The 16,776-nt window shown below is 42.0% G+C and overlaps 1 protein-coding gene and 1 pseudogene across 1 annotated transcript in view; one reads left to right on the top strand and one right to left on the bottom strand.

The window, feature by feature from the left end:
- ARHGAP35 (Rho GTPase activating protein 35) overlaps window positions 1–16,776 on the top strand; it is a 150,953-nt gene that overhangs the window by 13,480 nt on the left and 120,697 nt on the right. The gene's annotated exons all lie outside the window — the stretch shown is intronic.
- LOC109372219 (translation machinery-associated protein 7 pseudogene) lies at window positions 8,504–8,750 on the bottom strand (annotated as a pseudogene).

The raw sequence follows: 16,776 nt of genomic DNA, 5'->3' as shown, positions 1-16,776 counted from the left end.
CCAACTGAGCCACTTGGCTGGCCCTGTCTTCTGCTTGAAGCTAGGGATTTGTTTTTTGTTTTACACTTCGCCTGGGAAAGTTCCTGGCTTGTCATGGGTGTCTAATTAATGCCCTAATTAAGGCTAGAATAGTCTAGCAGGGCAGACAAGGCAGATTTTGGAAAAAAATTGAACACTGATATCCTGAGTCCTGATATCAGGGGTGCAGAGATAACCCTGAAGTTGCAGAAATGCTGGCAGCTGTCCCTCATGGCTTTGGGTATTATCATAGCCCATAGGACATGGTTGGAAGGTATCAACATAGCTCGCTCAGCTTAGGATAGATTGGACTTTTCAACGCCACCCCCCCACCTCTCCCACCCCCCCAATATGGCAGTCAATACAACATCGTTCTCCCCCTGTGAGCTTATCCTAGGGAAATCTCTTTACTCTTTACTAGGTGAAATGAGGGCCTCAGAGACTCCTGCAGTAATAATAGCCAATACGTCCTTAGTCCTTTTAATATGCCAGGAACAGTTTTATGCACTTTATATGTATTAAATAATCATATACCAGATCTCAGAAATAGGTACTATCCTTGTACCCATTTTACAGATGAGGGAACCAAGGCAGCACATATTAGGAAATGTAGACGGTTCAGAGAAAAGAGAGTAAACCCTCCCCCCCACTCCTTATAAAGCACTCTTCCCCTCCCCATGGGGTTAATCACCTGTGATTTCACCTATTGGCCTTGGTTATTGGGAAATATTTCTCTCACTGAAAGGTATTTGGATGAGCACAGTGCATTCTTTGGTTTGTCCCCTTGATCCCTGGTTTAGCTTACCTGTTAAAGATTCCTAGAATGATCTGACAGTTAATTTCAGTTCCGTTTTCCCTTTCTCCTTCTTAGCGAGGTCCTAATTGGACTTTATAATCCAGTTTGTTCATTTTAGGGTATTTTCATCTAAGCTTATCTTAGCAAATTTCAATCAAAGCCTATTGCCCAATTCATTTCTGTAATGTCTTTTTGAAGTGTTTTGCTTTTGGTTTTGGGGGAATAGCCCTGGAAATTTTGGTATTACATGATGCTGAAGGGTAGGGCCAGTGGCATGTGTTGATTGTCCTCAGTCAGCCTGGAATGCTCACTTTAATACGCATTTCAAACGCATGTCTTCCCAGATCCTCTCTCTCTACTTCCGAGGTCTGAATTGGCACCAGGCCTTCTTTATAGATCATCCCTGTCTACTGGAACTTTTTCTGCACTGTCCTTTACAGTAGCCACTAGCCACATGTTTCTACTTGAAATGTAGCTAGTGGGGCTGAGAAATTGAATTTTAAATTTTATTTAATTTTGATGAAACTTTAAATGGCTTAAGTATTGGAGAGTGCAGATCTAGACTTTATGCTCCACAGAGAGAGATTTTTCTTTTTTCTTTTTCCTGTTTCCCCTAACTCTGGCCCAAGTTTTTTGTACTTGAATGTTTAGTAAATGCCCTGAATGGCTGAAATATATAAGGAAAGTTAAAATAGTCCTTAAATTCTACTTCTCAAGGATAACTACTGTTAATAATTGTGGGGTTTTTTTTATTTTTTTATTTTTATTGGGGAACAGTGTGTTTTTCCAGAACCCATCAGCTCCAAGTCAAGTAGTTGTCTTCAATCTAGTTGTGGAAGGCACAACTCAGTGGCCCATGTGGGGATGGAACCAGCAATCTTGGTGTTATGAGCACTGCGCTCTTAACCACCTGAGCCAACTGGCCGCCCCAACAATTGTGCTTTAATGGTAGAAAAAAATTGCAAGTTTTCATTGACATTGCGTGATTTCTACACAGGCTTCATCCTTGATTCTAGAAATTGACATCAATCGAAGTTGTAGGTTTGGGAGTTTTAGGAGATGGAGGCTTAGAATACAGGTCAGAAATGTAACAGAAGTATGACTAATATTGGCCAAGTGCCTTTATAAAGATTGTTGTGACATACTGGAATTTTGTTCTAATGATTAGAGTCCTTAGTGAAAATCTAGGAAAGAAGATGAATCATAATTTTTTCCTTCTCCATACCCCAGGTGATTTTGCCAGCATTTTGTTTTGAGGATGAGTTGAGTGTTTTTGGCTTGATTCTTTCTTGGGATGGTTGGGGTATTTGAAGAGAAAGTGAGGGGGATTTATTTCTTGCTGGCAAGACTGAAGAAACAGAAATGGGTCTGCTTAAATCTCTTTTCCATAGTGGAAGCAGCACCTTAGTCCGAGTTCCTTTTTGTAGTGTGTGTGTGTGTGTGTGTGTGTGTGTGTGTGTGTGTGTGTGTGTCTGTGTCTGTGTCTGTCTGTCTGTCTGTCTCTGTCTGTGTACACGTACATGCACGTGCGTACATCTTTGCCATTTAAAGATGTCACTGATTTAATTTTTTGTTAAGTATCCTTGAATGCCTAATAGTTCTCCCAACTCTAAATCATCTGTTTTGGTAACTTTCATTCTGTTCTGAAATGTTGTATTTACCTTCTGAGTGGGCTGATGATGTTGGGAGATGGGGAAGCTGAGATGGAGAGTGATGAAAAATGATAAAACTGGTGCTCAGAAGTAAAGGAAGAAATTTTTTAACAGTCTCTGAATTAAGTGGAATGTGGGATCTTGGATTGGATCCTGGAACAGATCAATGGAAAAACTGGTGAAATCCAAATAAATTCTGTAGTTTACTTTTTTGTACCAAAGATGATTTATCTGTTTTAACGCGTATACCATGTTATGTTAGCATTAGGGGAAGCTGGGCAAAGGGCACATGGGAACTCCCTTGTAGTATTTGCTGCTTTTCTGTAAATCTAAAATTATTCCAAAATAAGTTGAAAAGAAAAAAGCCAGGAAGAGCAAGAACATTCAGGGGCTGTGACTTCACCAAATGGGGGAGGTGGACATGAATTTGGACTATATAAGGGCGCTCCAGGACCTCTGCCTGTCTCTCTCCACTTCGCTCCTTAAACTCAGTGTTCCAGCCGTGTTGACTGACTGTAGTCTCCCAGACACCCTTGCTTCTGGGCCTTTTTATATCATTTCCTTTTTTCTGGCATATTCTCTTTCCACGCCCTACCCTAGACCAAACTGAACCAAAAGAGAAAACCAAGAACCCTTAAAGAAAAAAAAAAAAGCTTAACTAATTCCTTTTAAATCTTTAGGTCTGGCTTAGATTTTATTTCTCTCTGAAAACCTTCCCTGGCCCTCAGTGGTCAGCCCCTTGCCTGACTTTGCCTCCTGAGTTTACCCCTGAGGTGGTACTTTTTACTCTGTGTTTGAATTGCCTGTGTTCTTTTCTCTTTCTCCAACTACATCTTAAGCTTCTTGAAGGCAGGGCCTGTGCTTTTTCATCATTTTATCTCTAAGCATGTAACCCAGGAATTTAGACATTGCTGATGTTCAGGAAATGTTTCTTGAATAAATAGCTCCACAAAAAGAAGCAAGACTCCTGCTCACACCCTCTCAGGTTCCACGGGCAGTTCCTTGGTGCTCTAAGGGAAGGTGGCTGTTGTTTGCCGTAATCTAGCATATGTGCCATAGATGGCCAAGCCCCTGCCATTGAGAAATAAATCAGGACTTCAGAGATGAGAAAGCACACATTTTACAGGCTTATTCTTGTATCTTATTCAAGCTCCCAGAGGTCCAACTTAGGAAAATATTTTAAAATCTGCTAGGTATGTAGCATTTTCTTTTCCTGTATGACATGAATTTATATCTCATTTTACCATAAGAGATAATGTGTAGGTTGTTTTCAGTCTGTTCTTTAGTAAACCAATCAACAATTATTAATTATCTAGATTGTGTACAACTGTAGGTGGATACCGAATACTATCAGATATGACCCCTGTTTTTGAATTTCTTACATTCGAGTTCGGGGAGCTAGAACCTCCTTACACCCCAGTTTGTTACTGTGGCTTAATATCATGAATCAGGTAGCAAGAGAAGTAGGGGCCTTGGTAGTGGGTGGTGAGACATTGCAGGTACTAACACCTTCGCCTTTATCTTCAGTTTCCCTTAATGTTGGTATGACTTCTAAAAACCAAAATAGTTGGTGAATTTAGGTTGCCTCTAGTTAAACATGGCTTGAAATGCAGATTCTAAGCAAAGGTTATGAACTTGAGCGTCTGTGGACCCTTAAGGGGTCTGTGCTGCTGTCAAGAGTATGAGCCGAATTGTAGTTCTGTTTATTTTCTGTGGCGAGAGGATCTGTAGCTTTCATTTAATTCCCAAAGGAATCCATGACCCAAAAAAGATTAGAACCACTGGTTTAGAGTAACACAGACCCATGGCCTCATTTTGTCTCCCTTTTGCTTCACTGTTTTAGATTGGGTGCTGCGTTTTGTTTTTCCCTGACACTTGTGGTGCAAGGAATCCTACTGTTGAACATCTAAGGGAGGAGTGCGCAAGTTTTTTTGAAGCTTGGTTTTATAACTCTTAAGCCTTCATCTAGTCTCTCATAGCTTAGTAAAAATGTTTTTTTGTTGTTTGTTTGATTTACATATATTGTGAAATGATTACCACAGTAGGTTCAACTAACATCCATCTTCTCATACAGGTACAATGAAAAGAAGGAAAAAAAATTCTCCTTGTGATAATAGCAGAAATATCTCTGTTTGAAATCATGATTACTGCTTTCCTAGGTCCAAGTAGCTGAGCAGTGTGCATACAAAGATGAAAATGATTGGGTCCAGGCCATAAATAGGCTTTTGGTGTTACACATGTAAGTGCTCAGAAAGGGTATCGTGTCTCATGGGAACAACTATCAGGTAGTATCGTGGCTAGTCTTGGAGGATGTATGTACAGGGGAGAGTAGGAACATGGGGGGCAGGGAGGAGCGAATAGGAACACAGGGGAAGATTGTCTAGACTTTATGTTTTATTGACATTTCACTGTTGATTTATCTCATTAACTCACTGATGGGTTGCAGACCTTTGCATGTGGGGGTGTAACATATTAGGTGCTTAGGGGCATGGCCAAGCTGGAGAGATCCGATGAGAAACATGACAATGACTGAGGCCCAAGTTGTGACACATGTATTCACATGGAACTCTGAAAGACTACTGAGACCTTTCCCCCGCTCTGTGGACAAGAGTACAGTCATGTGTCACTTAAAGACGATGATACATTCTGGGAATTGCGTCAGGTGATTTTGTCATTGTGCGAACATCATAGATGCACTTACACACCTAGCTGTATGGTTAGCCTGTTGCTCCTAGGCTACAAGCCAGCACAACATGTCCTGTACTGAATACTATAGGCAGTTGTAACACAATAAGTATATGTGTATCTAAACATAGAAAAGGTGCAGTAAAAATGCAGTATGAAAGATGAAATATGGTACACCTGCATAGGGCACTTGCCATGAATGGAGCTTGCAGGACTGGAAGCTGCTCTGGGAGAGTCAGTGAGTGAGTGGGAAGTGAATGTCAAGGCCTAGAACGTTACTGTACACTGTAGACTTTATAAACGCTGCACACTTGGGCTACACTAAATCTATAAAACATATTTTTCTTCAGTAATAAATTAACCTTAGCTTACTGTAGCCCTTTTACTTTATAAATGTTTTAATTTTTTAAATTAAATTTTTTTAAATTTAAATTTAATTTTGACTCTTGTAAAGAACACTTAGCTTAAAACAAACACATTGTACAGCTGTACAAATATACTTTGTTCTCATTCTATAAGCTTTTTTTATTTTTAAAATTAAATTTTTTTTTCTTTTTAAACTTTTTTTGTTAAAAACTAAACATAAACACACACTTTAACTCAGACCTACACAGGATCAGGCCACATTTTGTACCACTGGAAGGTCTTGGGGGCATTAACAGCACTGAGCTGTTATCTCCTGTGACAACAATGCCTTCTCTGGAAGCCCTCCTGAAGGACCTGCCTGAGGCTTTTCTTGAGGAGGTGTCACTCTTTTGAGAAATATGCCTGTAGTGGTTTGCTTGGGTTTTTTTTCATCATCGATTTGCTGGTAAGTAGATAATGCGCCCTGAACACTCCTCTCTATTAATGAAAACCTTTCAATGTTGGGGTCCATGTTTTCAAACTTTTTAAGGAGCTCCTGCTAAACCCTTCACTGTGAATTTCCTTAGGGGTTCTCCTTTTTCTTCTGCAGTTTCCTTTTCTCTTGCCTCTTCTTCAGCTGTGTGTTCCTGTTCCAGTTCCAACAGCTCCTCATTAGTCAGCTCCTCAGGAACCACCTCAGTGTTGTCCATGTCATTCACCTCTGTGTCTCCATGTCGTCCCCATCCACACTCAGGTTAAAGCTGTTTGTCATCTCAGCCACAGCCTTGTTGATTTTTGCTAACTCCTCATCCTTGGCAAACCCTTTAAAATCATGGGCCATGATGTCACTAGGTGATAGGAATTTCTCAGCTCCATTATAATCACATGGGACCACCATATATATGTAGTTGTTGCCCAAATTGTCCTTATGTCATACATGACTGTATAAGGTTCTTTTTCCCCTTAGTCCCTCAGCAGGTATTTATTGGACACCTAGAGGATGTGTAGTTCTGGACTGGACCCTTGGACTGGACTGTTTACTTACTAGGAGACAGCAGTATCTTTTGATTTCTCCCAGTGATCAATATGGTGACAAGGTTCCCTTTGCTGGAAAGCAGTATAGATGGGCTTTGAAAGTCAAAAGTACCAGAGTTTCAAAACCAGCTCTGCCATTTTTTCAGCTGGGTAGCCTTCAGTCAGGTCAGTTGACTCCTCTGAGCTTTGGTTTCCTCGTGTGTAAAACCGGGATATAGCTGTTACCCTCAATAGAGGACTTTTGCATTATATTCTGCACATCAACTGCTTTGCAAAGGCCTGTCACATCATAGGGCCCGATAAATGGAAATGGAATGTTACTAGTGGGTGAGGATTATAAATCTCAGAAGTTCTCTCATTTTATTTATTCACTAAGGATAATTACTGTCACTCAGAAGAAAAAGTATTCTACTTATGTGAATGGGGGAAATGAGTACTCCTGGTTAGTATTAGAAACAGTGACTAAGTCCTTTTTTTTTTTTTTTTTTTTTTTGCGGGGGGGGGGTTTATTCTACCATAATTATTGTGAAGGCAAAAGTTCTTAATCTGGGGTTCCTGAATTTTTTGTGTAAGTGCATTTTTATTCTGAGGGACAAGGTCCAAATTTTCATCAGCTTGTCAAAGGGATCCTGAATTGCCAAAAGAGGACAAATTGACCGATTGGGTGGGTATAGAGCTACAGTTGGTACCCTGGATCCTGAAATTGTCCATCATAATGATATCACTGAGAACTTTTCCAAATAAAAAGGACATAATGAGGATATAGAGGAAATACTCAAAAGCTTTGGTGTGCTTTTCTTTTTTTCCAGGGAGGAAGTAGGACAAGTAGGAAAGAGAGGTATCAGGAGGGCATAGGAAAGTGCTTGAAGAATTAAGTGCCAGCTTCTTGCCCTCGTATGTAGTTCTTTGCACAGGTTGACTCCAGGTTATCATCCCTCAGCCTCCTCTTTCCTGCACCACACTTCCGGTCAGACCGGACCACTTGCTTTCTCCTGAACACATACATGTTCAGGTTTTGTCGACTCATGTTGGTTCCTTTTCTGATAATTGGTGCTTCGTAGCTCCTTCCTGATGCTGCCTTTCTTAATTGTCATTGGCTTGCAAGTCCCTTGAGAGCATTGACTCTCATTCACCTTTTGTCCTCCACAGGCATGTCGTTTGTTAAGAATTAAGCAGTAAGGATTGTGAGCTAAAGTGAAGAAGGATGTACAAGAAGGAACTAAAAACCTGTTGAAGGGAGGAAAAGGATATAGGTTAAAATTTTTGAAAACATAAAAAATGATCAGATGCCAGTCATTGTGAGTCCTGAGTTTTGGGAGAGTTTGGGAAACCCTCTTATAGCCTCTGTGACAGCCTGGGTAGGGGGAAGAACCCACCCTGAATTAGGAAGCAGGAATGTGGGGAACTGGTAGCCAGCGTTAAGGCCTTGGCCAGGTCATGTCACTTCTCTGGAAAGTGGATTGGACTTTTTCATCACGTAGTAGAGGTGGTGTTGATGTACCAGGTGCCAGTCTAGATCCTGAGAATACAAAAGGAAACAGGCAGATAAAACCCCTTGCTTCTATTCTAGTGGAATGTAGTGGGTGGGATGTTAGTCCCTTCACCAGCCTTAAAATTCTGTGATATGGAGAATGGGCACCAAGCTCTTCTTGGGATTGTTGTAAGGATGAAATGAGAAAGCACTTTACTTTTTTATTTTATTTTATGTTTTTTCGAATGAGTTGGTTTTATTCCACGCAGTACAGAATTCGGGATAGAACGAAGACTGAAGAACACACTTAAGATTCTGGGTTGGGTTTCCTCTGACCTCACAGCTAAGGTTGAAATGGCTGAGTGAGAGGAACTAAAAAGATGAGCTACTGCATGAATATTATTATTATTATTTTATAAAACTTGATTCTTAAATGTACAACAGACTCCAAGACTACACTTCATTCTAGCTATAGATGGCAACAGGTGTTATGGCAGGGAATCCAGATGTTAAAACAGGAATGGAATTAAGGATCACCATTGCCCCAGGAACAAGAAACAGCTCACTTTTTGCCAGATTTCTTAATTCCACCTGTGGCCAGGGTGCCCTTCCCCGAGGCCTTCGCTTTTAACTCCTCGAGTTTCTTCTCCTCTTTTTGCTTCTGCTTGAATGCTTTATCGTCCTCGTCCACCTCCTTGGACTGCTTCTTGGGCTGCTTCTTGCCACCTTCGCGGCCGGACATGGCGCCCCTTCCCTAGACCCTGCCGAGAAAGCACTTTAAAGATAATAAAATGCTCTTCTCTTATTATGAGGACTGCCACCCCCCCCCCGTCACCTTTGACTTATAACTTAAACAGATTAAAAATGTTTAAAATGTGTACCAAGGTTGTTGCCAGCATTTTTACATTAGCCAATACCCAGTGAGTTTTTCATACCACATTGTAAGCTAATTAGCATAGAAAGATTGGATAGAGCTTTTTGTGCCAATAGGAGCATGGACTAATGATCTCAGAGTTTAGATAGATTCAGGAACTTAATTCTTTCTCTTATAAGTGAATCCCTTAACAGGATGGGGGTATAGATTTGTACTACCACCTTTACCAACTAAAAATTTATTTGAGGGGCTGGCTGCATGGCTCATTGGTTAAGAGTTGGCTTGGGAGCGTGAGCTCTGAGCAGCAGGGCTGCCGGTTCGGATCCCACATGGGCCAGTGATGCTGTGCCCTCTACAGCTAAGATGGTGAACAACAGCTTGACCAGGAGCTGGGCTGCTGTGAGTTGCTGGCGACGGCGTAGGCTGCAGTGGGCTGCCATAAGCTACCGTGAGTGGCTGGCAGCCGGCGTGAGCTGTCATGAGCCACTGTGAGTGGCCATCCATGGCTGGCGACTGATCTGCCTCAGCTGAGAAGAATGCAGCGATCACAATACCAACATAGGCCAGTGAAGCGACGTCCTCCATAACTAGACTGAAAAACAGAAGGACAGCAACTTGTCTGTTCCCCTTCCCCGATTTCCCAATGCTGTTCCCTCCCCCAATTCCCCAATAAAATCTTTTAAAAAAATGTATTTGAGGAGAGTACATGTACTTACAAGTATTTTGGAAGTGTTTCTACATCGGAGGTTTGTTGCTGCCTTTCTTTTGTGTTCTTCCTTTTTAAAAAAATTTCAGACTTGACTGGCTCTTAGAGTGTTAAATACAATTTCACACTGGTGAAGGCTGCATGTGGTGAAAACCAAATTCTCTACTGATTTGGGGCATTTTGACCATAAATTCAGGATGCAGTTTTTCTCCCAGTGCTTCCATTTCATGATTAGGCTGAATGTTTTTAAGCACAACTCCCTTGTCCTTACAATTGTCCCCAGTACCCTCAAAACAAAGAGCAAGTGATGCAATTAGGATGCAATCCAGTGCCTGTGGATTTCAAGGAAAATTATTTTCCACACAACTCGGAAGCTCATGGACAAAGTCATGCTTCCTTTTATTTAGCTCTGGCAAATTTATTAAAAATGACCTAATAAAGTGAGATTCTTTGAGGTTAGAGTTTTTGAGTGTGAAGCAATGATGTGACTTTGATTTATGAATAAAATGTCACTTCTGATTCGTTCTCTGAACTGTTTAAATTTTTTTCTTTAAACTTTAAATGCAATTCATGTTGTTTACACTGTACCCTGGTGTTTAGTGAAAGGAAAGACATGGATCCTTTCCTGCTGTCTCCTGTGTCACTCTGCTGACTTGTGAGTTGTTGAGATTGAGAGAAAAGAGGGGGATTTTTACCTACCCACTGCTTTTTAGTATAGGTATTTTAATTCCTTTCAATTTGAGCCTGGTTTTCTTCCCATTCTATTTAATTTTTTGATTGTTCTTATGAGGGGCCAAACTCCTCAGGATTCATATGAACACTGCTGTCCTGTCTATCAGTAAGAAAGAGACAGTTTACCTGGAGCCTTGATACAATTATTTTCAGAATAGTGAAGTCACATAATTACCTTTTTTGGTGACTTTTCAGGTATATTTTCTGTGTGAGTAGAAATAAATTTTTGCAGTGGGATTAGAAACATGAGGTTAAATTTAAGGGCAAAAACGTACAGCACCTTCTCCCTTCTACTGTTTGAGAAATGAAGAAGGGTGCAAGTTATTGTTTTCTTACAATTTAATACTCAGACAACTGAAGTTACCTTCATTCTTTTTTTATTTATTTTATATTTATTTATTTATTCATTTATTTAATTGGGGAATTGGTGGAGGGGAACAGCTCTGGGGAATCGGGGAAGGGGAACAGACAAGTTGCTGTCCTTTTGTTCTTCAGTCTAGTTGTGGAGGACGTTGCTTCACTGGCCCAAGTTGGCACCATCATTGCGCTCTTCCCGGGTGAGGCAGATGGGTCGCCGGCCTCTGGACAGCCGCTCACGGCGGCTCTTGGCAGCTCACGGTAACTCATGGCAGCCCACTGCAGCAGGGGCTGCAGCCTACGCCGTTCCCGGCGACTCACGGCAGCCCAGCTCCAGGTTGAGCCTTTGTTCACCATCTTAGCTGTAGAGGGCAGTGTCACTGGCCCACATGTGGAATCTGAACCGGGGCCCTGCTGCTCAGATATGGCGTCTCAAGCCAGCTGTTAACCAACACGCCACTCGGTTGGCCCAATTACCTTCGTTCTTAATTGCAAATTACTCAAGTTTAAAAACAGCCATTTTCCAGCAAGCCTCGCTTTGGAAATGGTCTTTGTGGTTAAAACCCTGGCAGACACTCTGTTTCATTTGTGAGTCTCGGTTGACATCAGTGTTCCCACTGAGGAGACAGCCTGTTGAATCTGCTGACCCCGGGTGAGTCATTTGATCTCCCTGTCCCAGTGTTCTTATCTATGAAGAGAACACCTACCCTTCTCAGGTGGGTGGAAGAAGCTACAAGGCAAAGTATGTAACAGAACTTAGAGCAATATGAGGCATGCACACACATTATTATGGGGAGTATATTATTAAAGTTCTGCCTCTAAGTAGATAGGAGGTTGTGCCCCCCACAGTGGAGAGCTCTGCTAAGCGAGCGAGTGGATTAGTAGCTCCTGTTGCTCTAGAATGCTCAGGCTGCACATCTTTGTACATTGTCTCTGCAGTAGTGCAGTATCGGGGTTAAGCCAGGTGCATAGGCTTCAGAGGCAGGCAGCCAGGGCGCACGAAGCGGGGTGATTTGGAATGAGTCACTTGACCTCTCTAAGCCTTTCTCATCTGTAAAATGGGGATTTTGATAGTACCTGCCTTTTTCGGTTCTTGTGAAAAATGAAATGAAATCACATCTGCATATTATTTATTTGGTACTCTCTGCCTGGCTTATAAATATTTGCTATTATTACTTCTGTAAAAGAGAGATGACTAAATGGGAAAACAATGTGTGTGTGTGTGTGTGTGTGTGTGTGTGTGTGTGTTTCAAGCTAATTCTAGGGCATCTTCTGTTCCTTCATTTGTCCCACTTAAACTGTGCAATGAGGAGACTTCACGTTGGTTTGGGACTCCTGCTTTGACTGACCTTTTATTTCTCTCCTGGCCCCAAGCAGGCCCTCAGTAAATGTTAAATAAGTGATGAACCTGATGCCCTTCATTGTGAAGGACTGGCTTGATTATCAGAGGAAGATGTGATCTCTATGGTAATTGCTAGATTTTTGTATATTCCAATTTGTTGAGAGTTGATTATGAAGCATTCAGTCAAAATCCTCTTTTGTAATACCTGAACTTTTCACTTGCCAGTCTCTGAAAGGAATTTCTTGTGCCTAATACTTGGGAAATGTTTACATTGTGTTATAGGGCATGGTTTCCTGTGGTAAGGTTATTAGAAGTCATACTGGACCAGTTAAAAATGTTCAGGCATTTATCTGTTAGGCATGTTGGCAAATGAAATATGAAAATGACAATAGCTGATGGTCCAGTTTTGTCGGTCAGCCTAGAAATCAGCGAGAGTCAAGCATCTTTGTACTCTCGCTGGGGTTTACATCTTCTCTAAGGTTTCCATTTCATGAGACATTTTTTGTTTAATGGAAAACTGGGTCAGCGGAAGATGTGATGAAGGGCTATAGGTGTGGTTTTAATAGTTTTTAACTTCTGGAATTAGCAGTTTTTATTTAGCCTTTTAAAAAATTTATATCCTCCAACTCTTTTTACCCTTATCTCCATTTAATATAATACCAGAAAATGAATTGAAGATACAACTTACAGATGTCTAAGTGATCTCTGAGCAGTTGGAAACAGACTTTTAGGAGCCAGAGGTTTTCATCTGTTCTAGATGGACTCAGTTCTTCATCCTCCTAAGCAAGGTAAACTGTTCTGGACAGTTTTTTGTACTGGGGTTCTTAGGCTAGATCTGTACCCGAAAAATAGAGGCACTCATCAGAAGTGTACTGATAGCCTTCACAGGTTCAGTGGTGGCTGGCAAGGAAGAGGCGAAAATCCCTGCCCCGTGTGCCAGTTGAACTCCACCTCCCCTCCTGGGTGGCTGCCTTTCAGGACTGAAGGAGCCTTGGAATTCCTTTGGTGAGTGCTTTGGATGAGATTTGTGTTCAGGTTGCTTTTTAGAACTAGAGTGACTGCTTGGCCTTCACCCCCACTCTCTGTGAATTCCAAAGCTTTGTAACAGTCATCAGTCAGACACCAGGCACCTAAGGAGTACCTACTGTGAGATGTTCCGGGGAAACACGGAAGGAGACACATATGGCGACTCTCCCTACTCTGTAGAAACCTAGCCAAAGAGACACGATATCGATTGCCTTTTTCAAAAAAGGTACAGCTAAACTATACTATAAATGTGCCACTAAATGCACAGCTAAGCTAGCTTCTTAGTTCTTAGGACTCAAAAATTTTGTGGGAATATGCCTAGGGAGATATTTTCTAGGTTTTCGTTTTATGGGATATTTCTTAAAAATTGGTAGTCTTCATTCTCTATCTTAGTTGATATTGCTATTTTTATTTCCTCATCATCTGGTGTTGTATCATTTCTTTTCCAATCAGGAAAGTAGATCCCACTCTAGATACTTCAAGCAGAGGGGTTTAAATGCAAGGGATTTGTTACAGAGGTGTTGATGGGCTGGAGGAGCAAAAGGAGGAAAGGAGGGTTGTATGTGGAGGCAAAAGAGAGAGAAGGGGGTTGTTACCTCAAGATCAGGAAGCTGCCTTTGGGCTAGAGTCCAGGAGTCTGCACTCACAGACAGCTGCTGACTTGCTCCTGCAGTTGACCAGGAACTGGAAGCCAGCACTCCACTGGTGTGTGCAGTTACCTGCAGTCCTCCCCAGATGCTCGCCGCTGCTGCTGCTGCAGACAGACCAGAAGTGGGCAAAAAGGGTTCTGTCCCTCATCCTGCCACCCAGACTCTCCAGCCTTTGGCAGGACCTAACTGGAAGCCAGCTGGCAAAGAATTCTGGGAAATGTAGTTTGCAGGCTTTCAGTTCTGGTGATACAGAAAGGAGTATAGGAAGTGCAAGTGTGGCCTAAGGAATGCTATCATTGCTTGGGGATGTTGCATTTATCATAGTGGGAATGAGCAGAGAAAGCATTATTTTAAATTGATGACATTCAAATAGGCGGAGAAGAAGTAGAATGGCATTCCAGATAAGCGGGAGAACTTGTGTGGAGGTATGGAAGCGGGAATGCACAAGGCATGTTCTGCAAACAGTTTATGTGGAGCATGGAGTTCTTGTTGAAGGATAGTTGGAAATAAGGTTGGAAAGGTAGGTTGGAGTCCAGTTGGGGTGGAAGTGTTATAACAAAAACTTGTAAAATTAACACAGAGCATGGTACATGGTTTGGCCTGAGAGAGACCTGTGTGGAGACTCGCACGATATTCCAAGCTTTGGAATGAAAAGGCCACAACTAAGATGGTGGTAGCGGAGTTGGAGTGGAACAGTCCATCCAAGGTAAGCTTTTAACTGGTATAGCTGTCAGTGGGTTGGGGCAAGCCATAAGAATAAGTAAGCTTTTCTACATCAGTTGAATGTATTGGTTGTTTTATGATCTTTGAAGGTCTTCCTTCTCTACTTTTCTTGCTTTTACCTTTCTGGGATGATGCCTTGGTGACTAAGACTCATTGTGATATTGTCAGGATCGCTCTGGAAGTGGCACTAGAATCACTTTGATTATAAACTGTTATAGTATATCTGAAACCTGTGTAACCTGTGTAGGGGCTTTGATGACTTGAGGTAACACTTTTATTACTCGCGGATACCTTTTTGGCTTTTTCTTTTGACACGAATTTACATATTCCATTTAGCAGGTAATGAATGTGCCAGGTGCTGAGGTTGGAGGGAATGAACAATTTAACAAGAAACACATGAAAGGAAAAATACCAGCCAGCTTTAGAGCCTTTGCAGTTGCTGTTTACTCTGCTTGGACCTCTCCTCCCAGATCTCCATATTATCGACTGCCTCACATCTTTTTTGTTTTGTAATTGTTTCCCCTCACTAGAATGGGAGCTCTGTCTCTGAGGGCAAGGATCTTTGTCTTGTTCATCGCTGCATTCGCAGTGCCTAGTGCAGTGCCTGGCACAATAGTAGGTAATTGACAAAAACTCAGTAATTTTTTATTGAATGAGAATAAATGAATAGGGACATGCAGGGAACTGAAGGAAGGCCACAAGGCCAGAGTCTAGTGAGAAAAAGTAGAATGGTGGAGGGAGATGAGATTACATAGGGACGGATAAGAATTTGGGGTTTTAGTAGTAGGGCAGAGGGAAGCTCTCAGGTTGTAAGCAGGGGATTGACAAGATCAGATCTGTACTTTGAAAAGATAATTTGCTGCCCTACAGAGTATGGCTTGCAGAGAGCAAGAGTAGACATGGGAAGGGACACGTGAGGCTATGAGAATCCAGGCGACCTAGCTTCCTTGTGGCAGATGTGCTCTTTTTCTCAGCTGTTGAATTTGTCCGTTCCAAGGGCAGGAATTGATTGTTATCAGTCTGGTTATAATTGCATGCGCTTAGGTTATCATTAGCCCCAGGAGACCTACCTGTCTCCTTGAAGAACATCATTGTCCAGTGATCCTGCTGACGAATGAAAGCTGTCAAGATAGCTTGGCTATGAGATGCCATTTAACTAGTTTGTATCTGTGAGTGCCTTCCTGTCTCCTGCAAGATTTAATGGCCTAGTTAGGGAGAAAGGGAGAAAGTCCAGGCCTCTTGGCTGTTTTCCAGGTGTTCTACCACTAAAATGTTAATATTACCTTTCTCAAACTTCTTCTGAATCATTTGCTGGCACTGTAAGTGGCTTTTTAAGCTTTGATTTTGCCACTTTGGAGATTGTTTATACTCGTACTTTTCGCTGTTGGAATTTGAGTTGCTTTGGTTGCTTGCAGAAGGCCTTGCACCGGCCTTTGCCTTTTAAAATGGAGTTGAGTAGCCTGTGATAGGTAGGAATGTTTCCGCCTCCTGACATGTTAGTTGGCAAAGTAGTAGAGGCAGCCCTTAATAAAGGTCACTTTGGAAGAATATTAGCTTGGTACTTAGCATTCTTGGCATTCTTGTGGAATGATACAGGTTTATGGCCTTTTTATTAAGTTCTTAAAATCGAATGGTCTTTAATTAGAAGCAAGTACATATAAAACTTTGTGACTCCAGACAACACTGGCCTTACTGTATTAGATTATAGAGTGAGGTTTGCGCCTGTAGGAATATGGGTTTTGGAGGGGGAATGGAGAAGGGGTGTGAGAAGGCTGTGTCAAACACACTCGGGCTCCGTCCGTGCCATCTGCTCACTGCAGCCTTAACAGTGTGGAATGTGGACATACAGCTTTCAAGCTCAGTTGCCTTTTGATTGCTCCAGACTAGGCTTTTAACTCTCATGATTCAACTGGTTGAGCTGAGCTTTCTGTTAAAGTCAACATGGAAAATGGAGTTCAGTAGCCTAAGCTTTTTGAACTCATGTAATTATGAGACTTGATAAGCCATGATACATAGATTTTAATCGCCATCTTTGAAATGGCCCACTCATATTTTAAATAAGATAGTGGAGGAGTATATAAATTCAAGGACCAACAAGTTGTTACAGCCCTCTGCCCCAAAAAGGAAAAACAACAGTGAGAGAAACCCTACCTTACTCTATTGTGTATGATTCTTCACCGGGCAGAAGGGGCTCAGGAAAGTGTGTCTCATCTCTTCATCTGATGCCCTTAATAAAGAAGACTGGAGGGCCGGCCGAGTGGCACGTTGGTTAAGAGCTGGCTGGGGACGCCAGAGGGCCCCAGTTCGGATCCCACATATGAGGGCCAGTGACACTGCCCTCTACAGCTAAGATGCTGAACAACA

Source organism: Hipposideros armiger, unplaced genomic scaffold (genome assembly GCF_001890085.2).
Source record: "Hipposideros armiger isolate ML-2016 unplaced genomic scaffold, ASM189008v1 scaffold_619, whole genome shotgun sequence".
Taxonomy (NCBI): domain Eukaryota; kingdom Metazoa; phylum Chordata; class Mammalia; order Chiroptera; family Hipposideridae; genus Hipposideros; species Hipposideros armiger.
This window is presented reverse-complemented; position numbering and strand designations above follow the sequence as displayed.